We start from the raw sequence: 12,858 nt of genomic DNA, 5'->3' as shown, positions 1-12,858 counted from the left end.
GTTGTTGTTGTTGTTGTTGTTGTTGTTGTTGTTGTTGTTGTTGTTGTCGTCGTTGTTGTTGTTGTCGTTGTTGTCGTTGTTGTTGTTATCGTCGTTGTTTTCGTTGTTCTCGTGATTGTTGTTGTTATCATCGGCGTCGTCGTCATCATAGTCATCATCGTCGTCGTTGTTTTTATTATTGTCGTTGTTGTCGTCGTCGTCGTCATCGTCCTCATCGTCGTCGTCATCTTCATTGTCGTCGTAGTCGTGGTTTTCATAGCTATTGTTGTTGTCATTTTTGTTGTTGTTGTTGTCTGTTTCTATTGTTGTTACTGTTGTTGTTTTTGTTGTCGTTGTTGTCGTCGTCGTCTTCGTTGTTCATGTTGGTCTTGTTGTTGGTGTTGTTGTTGTTTTTGTTGTTCTTGTTGTTGTCGTTGATATCGTTGTTGTCGTTGTTGTGGTTGTCATTGTTGTTGTTGTTGTTGTTGTGGTTGTTGTTGTTGTTGTTGTTGTTGTTGTTGTTGTTGTTGTAGTTGTCGTCGTTGCTGCCACTTTTGTCGTTGTTCTCGTCATCATTATCATTGTTGTCGTCTCTGTCATCGTCGTCGTCGTCGTCGTGGTTGTTGTTGTTGTTGTGGTTGTTGTTGTTGTTGTTGTTGTTGTTGTTGTTGTTGTTGTTGTTGCTGTTGTTGTCGTCATCGTTGTCGTAGTCTTCCTTGTTGTTGTTGTTCTTGTTGTTGTTGTTCTTGTTGTTGTTGTTCTTGTTCTTGTCGTTATTGTCAGTGTTGTCGTTAATGTCGTTGTTGCCATTGTTGTTGTTGTTATCGTTCTTCACATTGTTCTCGTCATTGTCGTCGTCATCGTCGTCATCATTGTTGTCGTCGTCGACATTGTCGTCTTCGTTGTTGTTGTTGTTGTTGTTGTTGTCGTTGTTGTTGTTGTTGTTGTTGTTGTTACTGTCGTTGTTGTTGTCCTTGTTGTTGTCGTCGTTCTTTTCGTTGTTCTCGTGATTGTCGTTGTTATCATCGTCGTCGTCGTCGTCATCATAGTCATCATCGTCGTCGTAGTTTTTATTATTGTCGTTGTTGTCCTCGTCGTCGTCATCATCTTCATTGTCGTCGTCGTCGTGGTTGGCATTGCTGTTGTTGTAGTCGTTGTTGTTGTTGTTGTTGTTGTTGTTGTTTCTATTGTTGTTACTGTTGTTGTTGTTGTTGTTGTTGTTGTTGTGGTCGTCGTCGTCTTCGTTGTTTATGTTGTTGTTCTTGTTGTTCTTGTTGTTGTTCTTGTTGTTGTTTTTGTTGTTCTTGTTGTTGTCGTTGATATCGTTGTTGCCGTTGTTGCCGTTGTCGGTATTGTTGTTGTTGTTGTTGTTGTTGTTGTTGTTGTTGTTGTTGTTGTTGTTGTTCTTGTTGTTGTCGTCGTCGTTGCTGCCGCTTTTGTCGTTGTTATTGTTGTTGTCGTTGTTCTCGTCCTTGTCGCCGTCGTCGTCATTGTCGTCGTCGTAGTCGTCGTCGTCGTCGTTGTTGTTGTTGTTGCTGCTGTTGTTGTTGTTGTTGTTGTCATTGTTGTTGTTTTTGAAGTTGTTGTTGTTGTTGTTGCTGATGTTATCGTTTTTGTCGTCGTTGTTGTTATTGTCGTTGTTGTCGTTGTTCTCATCATTATCATTGTTGTCGTCTGTGTCGTCGTCGTCGTCGTCGTCGTCGTGGTTGTTGTTGTTGTTGTTGTTGTTGTTGTTGTTGTTGTTGACAACAACAGCAACAACAACAACAACAACAACAACATGTAACGACCAAACCTCGAAGGATTTGAGTCTCTATGCTTTACTGTGCTAGTGCCTCGATCGACTCGCTAGCACACACAGTATAGATGAAAACCAGATATAGCAAGTGCATGATTTATAATAACGTATGATCCAGAATTTATAAAATATAACAATGTGCATAGCACTTAGCTAGCTTTATTCTATTAAACGGCGGAAAAGTAGCAGAATAATAACGATGAGTCCCATCATAGCCCACTAGCGATGTTGAGTGAAGACTCGCGACCCTAACGGTACCTTACTCCTCGACTGAATATCCTGCAACATGATACGTTGCAGCCATATAGGTCAATACTTTCAATGTATTGGCAAGTTACACAGGAAAAGTAATATAATAGACCTACATGTATATGCATAGTACAACAAGAGAAATGCTGATGGTTATTTTGCAGAAAGCTGATTTTATCCTCATAGCTACCTAATAGTCTTGTTTTAATTGGTTTGCTACAATAACTCACATATGGTTGAATTGGCATCTCCAACTCCAACCTATTACCATCATTAAGTTTCCCACCATGTTTTATTAAGTGTGTCATCTGTCAAGATCATCCAACAACTTTAATGGCCTAGCTCCTCAAAATTGTCCTTAACCGGGGACACGGCTAATCATGATTAGTTTATACACTCTGTAGAGGTTAGTAAGCTGTACCCACTGGACCCAACTCGAAGATTGAGACGAAGCTTTCAGAAGCAGTCACCTAGTCCCACAGGAGGCCCATCCCACCTATCATAGCTACATCAGCTGGCACATCCGGGTAAGGTTTCCACGACTGATCAACTAAGCCACAGCCCATAATAGCCAGTGGTCGCACGAGGAAGCTACTAGTCACTAAGTCTGTTTGATCTTTTTGAACCTGGGCGGCATCCACTTACATTCAGAGGGTTGATACCATGATGTTCTTGAAACCACCCAGCAATACCATATCCGCCTAGAGGTGAATTAAATCCTTAATTACTACTCAAATTTATTTTATAGTAATCCTCACATAATCTCAACGAATACAGGAACCAATCCCCGTCTACATAGCATAGCAAAATTACAAATACCACGATCTTCACTGACGAGGGATATAGCTCAATAGCATAGCAATAATAATAATATTCCTATACATGCCTAATTTTTATAGGGTGATATAATACTACATGCATAGAAAAATAGTAGGTAAAGGATGATCAACATGTAACTTGCCTTGATTCTGGTTCAGAAAGTCACACTCCTGACAACAGTTTGCGTCGCACTCCGCACAATCTACACGTTGCAAACAATCACACCAATCAATCAATACGAGCTCACAGGAAAAAGAATTTCCTGATTCGGAGTTACGAGTAAAAAAGATAAACGTGTTTCAAAATTATACCGAGAATCTGACAGAGCTAAAAACAGGTTGAAAACAGATTTTATTCGCCCAGAAGCTGTTCATCGTGGTTTGACGAATCGACTCGTGCGTGCGTTCTTACCACGAACGGCGGGGAAAAACGGAACCGTCTCGGTGTGGTGCCTCCGATGGTGCTTCTTCGGTGACTGTCGGGCAAACTCCGGCGACGTGCGCAAACTCCAGTGAACGGCTCCGCAAACTCCGACGAACTTGCTGCTGCAGGGTGGTTGAACTCGAGGCGGCAGCTCTGTGTGTGCGAGGCGGCGGCGGGGCGAATTGGGAGCATGGAAAATCGGGCTGCATGGCATTCTCGGGAGAGGGTCTCGTTTCCACGGGCTTTATTCCCTCGCGGGAGTCCTCGTGATGCGCGAGATCGAGCCTGGCTCGGTCTCCTGGTCCGGCTTCGGGAAGGAACGAGGCGAGGCGAGGCGAGGGTGTTCGTGGCCACCTGGCGCTGGGTGGGCCCCCCTTGCGATGGGCCGAGCTGGCTGCGTGGGCGATGGAGAAACGAGCTCCTGGAGCTCGGTCTCGCTGGTGGTCAACGTTGGCTGGCTGGGGCTTGGTCAACTAACTAGCCTGGGGCTCGTGTGGGCAGGGAGCTGGGGCTCGAGGCCTGGGCGCTGTGGCCCGTGGTGCGGTGGAGCTGGCACCTCCTGGTCAACGCATGGAGCGCTGATGGCCTGGAGCGATGGGCCAAAGCACTGGCTCGCTTGGTGCGCTGGGCAAGGCTGCGTGGGCATGAGCCTGGCTGGCTCGCGTGAGCTGTGGGGTGCGCTGGGGCTGGGCTGGCTTGCTTGCTCGGCCTGGCTCAGCCTAGCCCCCCTTTGTTTTTTTTAAACAAAATCACAAAAAAATAACTAAATAATATTTTTTTTCAAAAAACAAACAGAAAAATAATAACAATATACGTATACAAAAAATATACTTATATATATAAAAATATATATACGCATATAGTAATATATATATACATATAGATATATATATATTAAAATGCTAATATAGACATATATATAAGTATAAAATAAATCCACCTAATAAATAATAAAGGAACCCTAGTTCCACCTAATGCAAACTTTTGAAAATAGCTTTTAAGCAAAAGGACGAACAACGAGCTTTTAAAAACTCAACTAAAAATCATTCGGAGTTTATAAAAATTTGCAAAACTAAATCGGACAACTTCAAATAACATTCTAAACATTATGCACTTTTATTTGACAAGGGAGAAGTCATATTATCTCCACTCCAATAAATTGCCCATAGTTGCATAATGAATAAAATTTTCAAAAGAAGAAAATAATGCATAGAAAAATATGACATGCATATGAATGATCTATTAACATCCGAATTTAAGAAAATTGGGATGTTACAAACCTACCCCCCTTAAGATGAATCTCGCCCTCGAGATTCGGGTTGGCTAGCAAATAGGTGTGGGTGATCCTGCTTGAGATCCTCCTCTCGTTCCCAAGTAGCCTCTTCTTCTATATGATGATCACACTGAACCTTGCATAATCTGATTGTCTTGGTGCGAGTAACTCTCTCTGCTGTCTCCAGAATCTTAACAGGCTTCTCCTCATATGTCAAGTCAGTCTCCAACTCAATTGCCTCAACTGGCACTGTATCTCTCAAAGGAACGTCTGCCATCTCGGCATGACACTTCTTCAGCTGGGATACGTGAAACACATTATGAACTCCTGACAAAGCTTCTGGCAACTCCAGCTGATCAGCTACTTCTCCTCGACGCTCCAAGATCCTGTAAGGCCCCACAAAGCGTGGTGCTAACTTACCTTTGATTCCAAACCTCTTAATTCCACGAAGTGGTGAAACTCTAAGGTATGCACGGTCTCCTACCTCATATGTCACCTCCTTACGCTTTGCATCCGCATAACTCTTTTGTCTGGAATGTGCTATCTATAGCCTGTCACGAACCAACCTGACTTTCTCCTCGGCATCTCTAATCAAGTCTGGTCCAAAGAACTAATGCTCTCCAACCTCATCCCACATCAATGGTGTCCTACACTTCTTGCCATACAGAAACTCAAACGGTGCCATCTGCAAACTAGCCTGATAATTGTTATTATATGAGAACTCTGCATATGGTAAATTATCATCCCAACTGTACCCGTAGTCCAAAGCACAAGCTCTCAACATATCCTCCAATATCTGATTCACCCTCTCAGTCTGCCCATCTGTCTGTGGATGGAATGCTGTGCTGAACTCCAGTCTAGTACCCAATGATTGATGTAACTGACGCCAAAACTTAGAAGTGAACTGAGTACCTCTATCAGACACTACCTTCTTTGGAACTCCATGCAGACAGACAATTCTGGACATATAAATCTTAGCTAGCTTAGCACTGGTATAGGTAGTCTTTACGGGGATGAAGTGAGCGACTTTAGTCAAACGATCAACAACTACCCAAATAGAATCATAACCTGATCGAGTCCTGGGTAATCCAGTGATGAAATCCATAACAATGTGATCCCAGTTCCAATCAGGTATAGGCAAGGGTTGTAACAAACCTGTTGGTTTCTGATGCTCTACTTTAACTCTCTGGCACACATCACATACTGCAATATACTCAACAATTTCCCTCTTCAGGCTAGGCCACCAAAATCTCTCCCTCAAATCCAAATACATCTTAGTATTACCTGGGTGGATAGAGTAAGGTGAATCATGCGCTTCCCGAAGAATCAATTTCCTTATATATGCATCCTGAGGTACACAAATACGCTTCTCAAATCATATGGTTCCATGTTCACCCTCATGGAAATCCTTTGCTTTCCCTTTTAGCATATTATCCTTTATCTCAGCAATATACTTATCATCCTTTTGAGATTCTCTAATTCTGTCAAGCAAAGTAGGCCTTACCTCAAGTGTAGCCAAATAGCCTCTAGGGACCATATCCAATCTCAGATTTCTGAACTGCTCACATAACTCTGGTGGCATATCATCAATGTTAATTGCATTAGCATGGCTCCTACGACTCAATGCATCAGCAACAACATTAGCCTTACCAGGATGATATTGTACATTCAAATCATAATCCTTAATAAGCTCCAACCATCTCCTCTGTCTGAGGTTCAACTCCCTTTGAGTAAATATGTACTTCAGGCTTTTATTATCAGTAAATATATCACAATGATTACCTATGAGGTAATGCCTCCAAGTTTTCAATGCATGCACAACCGAGGCTAACTCCAAATCATGTGTAGGATAATTATGCTCATGATTCTTAAACTGGCGTGGAGCATAAGAAACAACTTTACCTTCCTGCATCAAAACACTCCCAAGTCCCTGGCGAGAAGCATCACAATATACCTGGAACTCTTTGTGTATGTTTGGCAGAGTTAAAACTGGTGTTGTGACTAAACGTTGCTTCCACTCCTCAAAGCTAGCTTCACAATCATCAGTCCAAACAAACTTATTCCCCTTCTTCAACAATTCAGTCACAGGCTTTGCAATCTTTGAGAAATTCTCAATAAACCTTCTGTAATAACATGCTAAGCCGAAAAAGCTGTGAATCTCACCAACTGACGTGGGTGTCTCCCACTCTGTAACAGCAGCAACCTTGGATGGATCAACTGCAACTCCATTACCTGATATAACATGACCAAGGAATGCTACCTCATCCAACCAAAACTGACATTTACTCAACTTGGCATACAACTGGTGCTCCCTCAGTTTCTCCAACACCAAACGCAGATGCACTTCATGCTCTTGCTTATTCTTGGAGAACACCAATATATCATCAATGAAAACAACCACAAATTTATCGAAGAACTCCATAAACACCTTGTTCATCATATCCATGAACTATGCTGGGGCATTAGTGAATCCAAATGACATAACAGTATACTCATACAGCCCATACCTCGTAGTGAAAGCGGTCTTTGGAATATCTTGCTCACGAATCTTTAATTGATGATAACCAGAACGAAGATCAATCTTAGAAAACACGGTAGCTCCCTCCAACTGGTCAAACAAATCATTTATCATAGGCAAAGGATACTTATTCTTAATGGTTACCTCATTCACAGAACGATAATCAACACACATCCTCAAGGTTCCATCCTTCTTCTCAACAAACAAAACAGGGGCTCCCCAAGGTGATGAACTTGGGCGAATAAATCCTTGTGCCTGTAACTCCCTCAACTGCTTCTTCAACTCCTCCAACTCTTGAGGAGGCATTCTGTATGGTCTCTTTGCAATAGGTCTAGTACCAGGCATCAAATCAATGAGAAACTCAATATCTCTATCTGGTGGCATACCTGGCAACTCCTACGGAAACACATCTGGATAATCCTTCACAACTGGCACCTCTTCCAGGCTACCGCCCTTAAGAGAGTTCACCTGCATCTTCTTATGCTGATACTTACATACATATTTGATTCTCTTCCCTCCTGGTGCACTGAGAGAAATAGATCGACTAGCACAATCGATAACTCCTTCATATAATTGTAACCAGTCCATACCCAAAATAATATCCAGACCTTGTGACTTCAATATGATCAAATCTGTAGGGAACTCATGCTTCCCAATAGACAAGTTTAACTGATGACAGCCAACACCTGCTATCATCTCAGCTCCTGGGGAACTCACTCTAATAGGCATACTAAGGCTTTTGGTTGGCAATCCATGTTTATCAACGAATACCCTCGAAATAAATGAATCTGATGCACCAGTATGAAAAAGAACAAGAGCGGGTACTGAATTGATCAAAAACTTACCAATCACTGCATCAGGCTCATTATAGACCTCCTCCACATTAACGTGGTTAACATGACCCTTTTGAAAGGGGTTTGGCTTGATGACTCCAGAACTCCCATTACCATTATTGCTCTCTGGGCATGCATAGGAGTAGTGGCCCGTCTTTCTGCACTTGAAGCACTGGACCTGATTAAGGTCTCTCTGCACTAGCACATTCTGGCAGTTCTGGTTATTATTACCTCCATTACCATTACCATTACCGTTGCCATTGTTGCCCTTGTGTCCATTATGATGATGGTGGCCATTATGATTGTTGCCATTACCTCCACTATGATGATGATGCCGATTACCTCCAAGGTGATGATGTCCATTACCTCCATGATTATGATATGAAGTGCATGGCTTCTTTTGTGGTCCTGAATTAAACTTGTTGTTGCTATACTTCCTCTTGCGGTTCTCTATAGCCTGATGCTTTCCCTCAAGCACAATAGCCTTATCAAGAAGCTCCTGATAATTACCAAAAGTGGCCAGAGTCAACTGAACTCCCAAATCATCATTCAGGCCCTCCAAGAACTTCTCCTGTCTAGCTGCATCAGTATTAACATCATTAGGAGCATAACGTGCAAGTTTATTGAACTCCTCCACATACTCATTAACTGAGGGACCTCCCTAACGCAAGCTACGAAACTCCTTCTTCTTTAGACTCATGGCGCCAGCAGACACATGTGCGGCGCAGAAAGCTGCCTCAAACTGTGCCCATGTGATAGTATCAATGGGATAGGTGACCAAGTAGTTGTCCCACCAAGCTGCGGCAGGACCCTCCAATAGATGTGAGGCAAACCTCACCCTCTCTGCATCTGTGCATCCAACGGTCTGCATGTTCCTACCAATAGAACGAAGCCAATCATCCGTCATAATAGGTTCAGGGCTGTTGGAGAACCTCTGAGGATTCAACCTCAAGAACCTAGTAAGCATATCCATAGGTGGGGGAGGTGGTGGGTTTTTGTTGTTATTGTTTGCCAAGCTCTCGGCAAGCAACTAGATCAACTGGCCTTGTCCCTGAAGGATCTGCTGCACATATGCTGGCGGTGCATGATTGCCATTGCCATCATTGTTGCCTACACCTGCATTCCTGTCCCTAGGCTCACGTCTCGGCGGCATCTGGTGGGCAAGAATAGATAAGAAAATAGATAGAATAGGTCTAGAGGAATATAGATATTCTACCCATATGCATATTATGATCAAGGTAATATATATGAGGCAACAAAACACCATAGCAATAACACAAACAAGCATAACAATAATCAAACATATCTATATATAGTCGAATAATTCTCACAAGATCCTAGTTCAACAAACAACCAAAATAACAATCAAGCAAGCAACCTAGTATCGTCATGCCACAAAGCGGGCATAATCAGATATGCTAACACGTTAATTTCGCAAATAAAACAAGATCAGTGGTGGTCTAAGAACTAGTTCCTACTTAAGCTGGTCAAGATACTAGAGTGGTTATCTAATGAAAGAGTAAGATGTAGACAAAGTTTATAGAATAAATTTTCACTCCTATGGCTTTTCTAATCCATTTTCTAGGGCCACGCCCTATAGTCAATGCATTGCTCTGATACCATCTGTAACGACCAAACCTCGAAGGATTTGAGTCTCTATGCTTTACTGTGCTAGTCCCTGGATCGACTCGCTAGCACACACAGTATAGATGAAAACTAGATATAGCAAGCGCGTCATTTACAATAACGTATGATCCAGAATTTATAAAATATAACAATCTGCATAGCACTTAGGCAACTTTATTCTATTAAACAACGGAAAAGTAGCAGAATAATAACGATGAGTCCCATCATAGCCCACTGGCGATGTTGAGTGAAGACTCGCGACCCTAACGGTACCTTACTCCTCGTCTGAATATCCTGCAACATGATACGTTGCAGCCATATAGGTCAAAACTTTGAATGTATTGGCAAGTTACACAAGAAAAGTAATATAACAGACCTACATGTATATGCATAGTACAACAAGAGAAAGGTTGATGGTTATTTTGCAGAAAGCTGATTTTATCCTCATAGCTACCTAATAGTTAAGTTTTAATTTGTTTGCTACAATAACTCACATATGGTTGAATTGGCATCTCCAACTCCAACCTATTACCATCATTAAGTTTCACACCAAGTTTTATTAAGTGTGTCATCTGTCAAGATCATTCAACAACTATAATGGCCTAGCTGCTCAAAATTGTCCATAACCGGGGACACGGCTAATCATGATTAGTTTATACACTCTGCAGAGGTTAGTACGCTGTACCCACTGGACCCAACCCGAAGATTGAGACGAAGTCTTTCAGAAGCAGTCACCTAGTCCCATAGGAGGCCCATCCCACCTATCATAGCTACATAAGCTGGGACATCCGAGTAAGGTTTCCACGACTGATCAACTAAGCCAGAGCCCATAATAGCTAGTGGTCGCACAAGGAAGCTACTAGTCACTAAGTCTTTTTATCTTTCCGAACCTGGGCGGCATCCACTTACATTCAGAGGGTTGATACCATGATGTTCTTGAAACCACCCAGCAATACCATATCCGCCTAGAGGTGAATTAAATCCTTAATTACTACTCAAATTTATTTTATAGTAATCCTCATATAATCTCAATGAATACAGGAACCAATCCCTGTCTACATAGCATAGCAAAATTACAAATACCACGATCTTCACTGACGAGGGATATAGCTCAATAGCATAGCAATAATAATAATATTCCTATACATGCATAATTTTCATAGGGTGATATAATACTACATGCATAGAAAAATAGTAGGTAAAGGATGATCAACATGTAACTTGCCTTGATTCTGGTTCAGAAAGTCACACTCCTGACAATAGTTTGTGTCGCACTCCGCACAATCTACACGTTGCAAACAATCACACCAATCAATCACCACAATCACATAGCACCAAATAAAACCATCGGCAATAAAACAACTTGTTTAAAACCAAAGCATAAATAGCATGGCAGTAGGTATAAAACCATCTACATGCTGATACGAACATGATGCAAAAAGAATCAACTAAATCGGATGAACGGTTTGCAAAATATGGCCTCGGGTAGGTCTAAAATAAATCTGATTTAACAAAAAAATTAATTTTCGCAAAACTGAAAACTACTGGTTCTAACATGTTCTACTCATCAATACGAGCTCACGGGAAGAAGAATTTCCTGGTTCGGAGTTACGAGTAAAAAGATAAACGCGTTTCAAAATTATACCGAGAATCTGACAAAGCTAAAAACAGGTTAAAAACAGATTTTATTCGCCCAGAAGCTGTTCATCGGGGTTTGATGAATCTGTTGGAATTATGCCCTAGAGGCAATAATAAATATAGTTATTATTATAATTCTTGTATCAAGATAATCGTTTATTATCCATGCTATAATTGTATTGAATGAAGACTCATTTACATGTGTGGATACATAGACAAAACACCGTCCCTAGCAAGCCTCTAGTTGGCTAGCCAGTTGATCAAAGATAGTTAGTGTCTTCTGATTATGAACAAGGTGTTGTTGATTGATAACTAGATCACGTCATTAGGAGAATCACGTGATGGACTAGACCCAAACTAATAGACGTAGCATGTTGATCGTGTCATTTTGTTGCTACTGTTTTCTGCGTGTCAAGTATTTATTCCTATGACCATGAGATCATAGAACTCACTGACACCGGAGGAATGCTTTGTGTGTACCAAACGTCGCAACGTAACTGGGTGACTATAAAGATGCTCTACAGGTATCTCCGAAGGTGTTAGTTGAGTTAGTATGGATCAAGACTGGGATTTGTCACTCCGTGTGAACGGAGAGGTATCTCGGGGCCCACTCGGTAATACAACATCACACACAAGCCTTGCAAGCAATGTAACTTAGTGTAAGTTGCGGGATCTTGTATTACGGAATGAGTAAAGAGACTTGCCAGTAAACGAGATTGAAATAGGTATACGGATACTGACGATCGAATCTCGGGCAAGTAACATACCGAAGGACAAAGGGAATGACATACGGGATTATATGAATCCTTGGCACTGAGGTTCAAACGGTAAGATCTTCGTAGAATATGTAGGATCCAATATGGGCATCCAGGTCCCGCTATTGGATATTGATCGAGGAGTCTCTCGGGTCATGTCTACATAGTTCTCGAACCCGCGGGGTCTGCACACTTAAGGTTCGACGTTGTTTTATGCGTATTAGAGTTATATGGTTGGTTACCGAATGTTGTTCGGAGTCCCGGATGAGATCACGGACGTCACGAGGGTTTCCGGAATGGTCCGGAAATGAAGATTGATATATAGGATGACCTCATTTGATTACCGGAAGGTTTTCGGAGTTACCGGGAATGTACCGGGAATGACGAATGGGTTCCGGGAGTTCACCGGGGGGGGCAACCCACCCCGAGGAAGCCCATAGGCCTTGAGGGTGGCACACCGGCCCTTAGTGGGCTGGTGGGACAGCCCAAAAGGCTCTATGCGCCAAGGAGAAGAAAATCAAGAGAGAAAAAAAAGGAGGAGGTGGGAAGGAAGGGGGACTCCCTCCCACCAAACCTAGTCCAACTCGGTTTGGGGGGGAGAGTCCTCCCCCTTGGACTCGGCCGACCCCGAGCCCCAAGGCAAGGTCCCCTCCCTCCCACCTATATATACGGAGGTTTTAGGGCTGATTTGAGACGACTTTTCTACGGCAGCCCGACCACATACCTCCACAGTTTTTCCTCTAGATCGCGTTTCTACGGAGCTCGGGCGGAGCCCTGCTGAGACAAGGTCATCACCAACCTCCGGAGCGCCGTCACGCTGCCGGAGAACTCTTCTACCTCTCCGTCTCTCTTGCTGGATCAAGAGGGCCGAGATCATCGTCGAGCTATACGTGTGCTGAACGCGGAGGTGCCGTCCGTTCGGTACTAGATCATGGGACTGATCGCGG

This window comes from Hordeum vulgare, chromosome 6H, assembly GCF_904849725.1.
Source record: "Hordeum vulgare subsp. vulgare chromosome 6H, MorexV3_pseudomolecules_assembly, whole genome shotgun sequence".
In the NCBI taxonomy this organism is placed as follows: Eukaryota; Viridiplantae; Streptophyta; class Magnoliopsida; order Poales; family Poaceae; genus Hordeum; species Hordeum vulgare.
Note: the sequence above shows the minus strand (reverse complement) of the source record.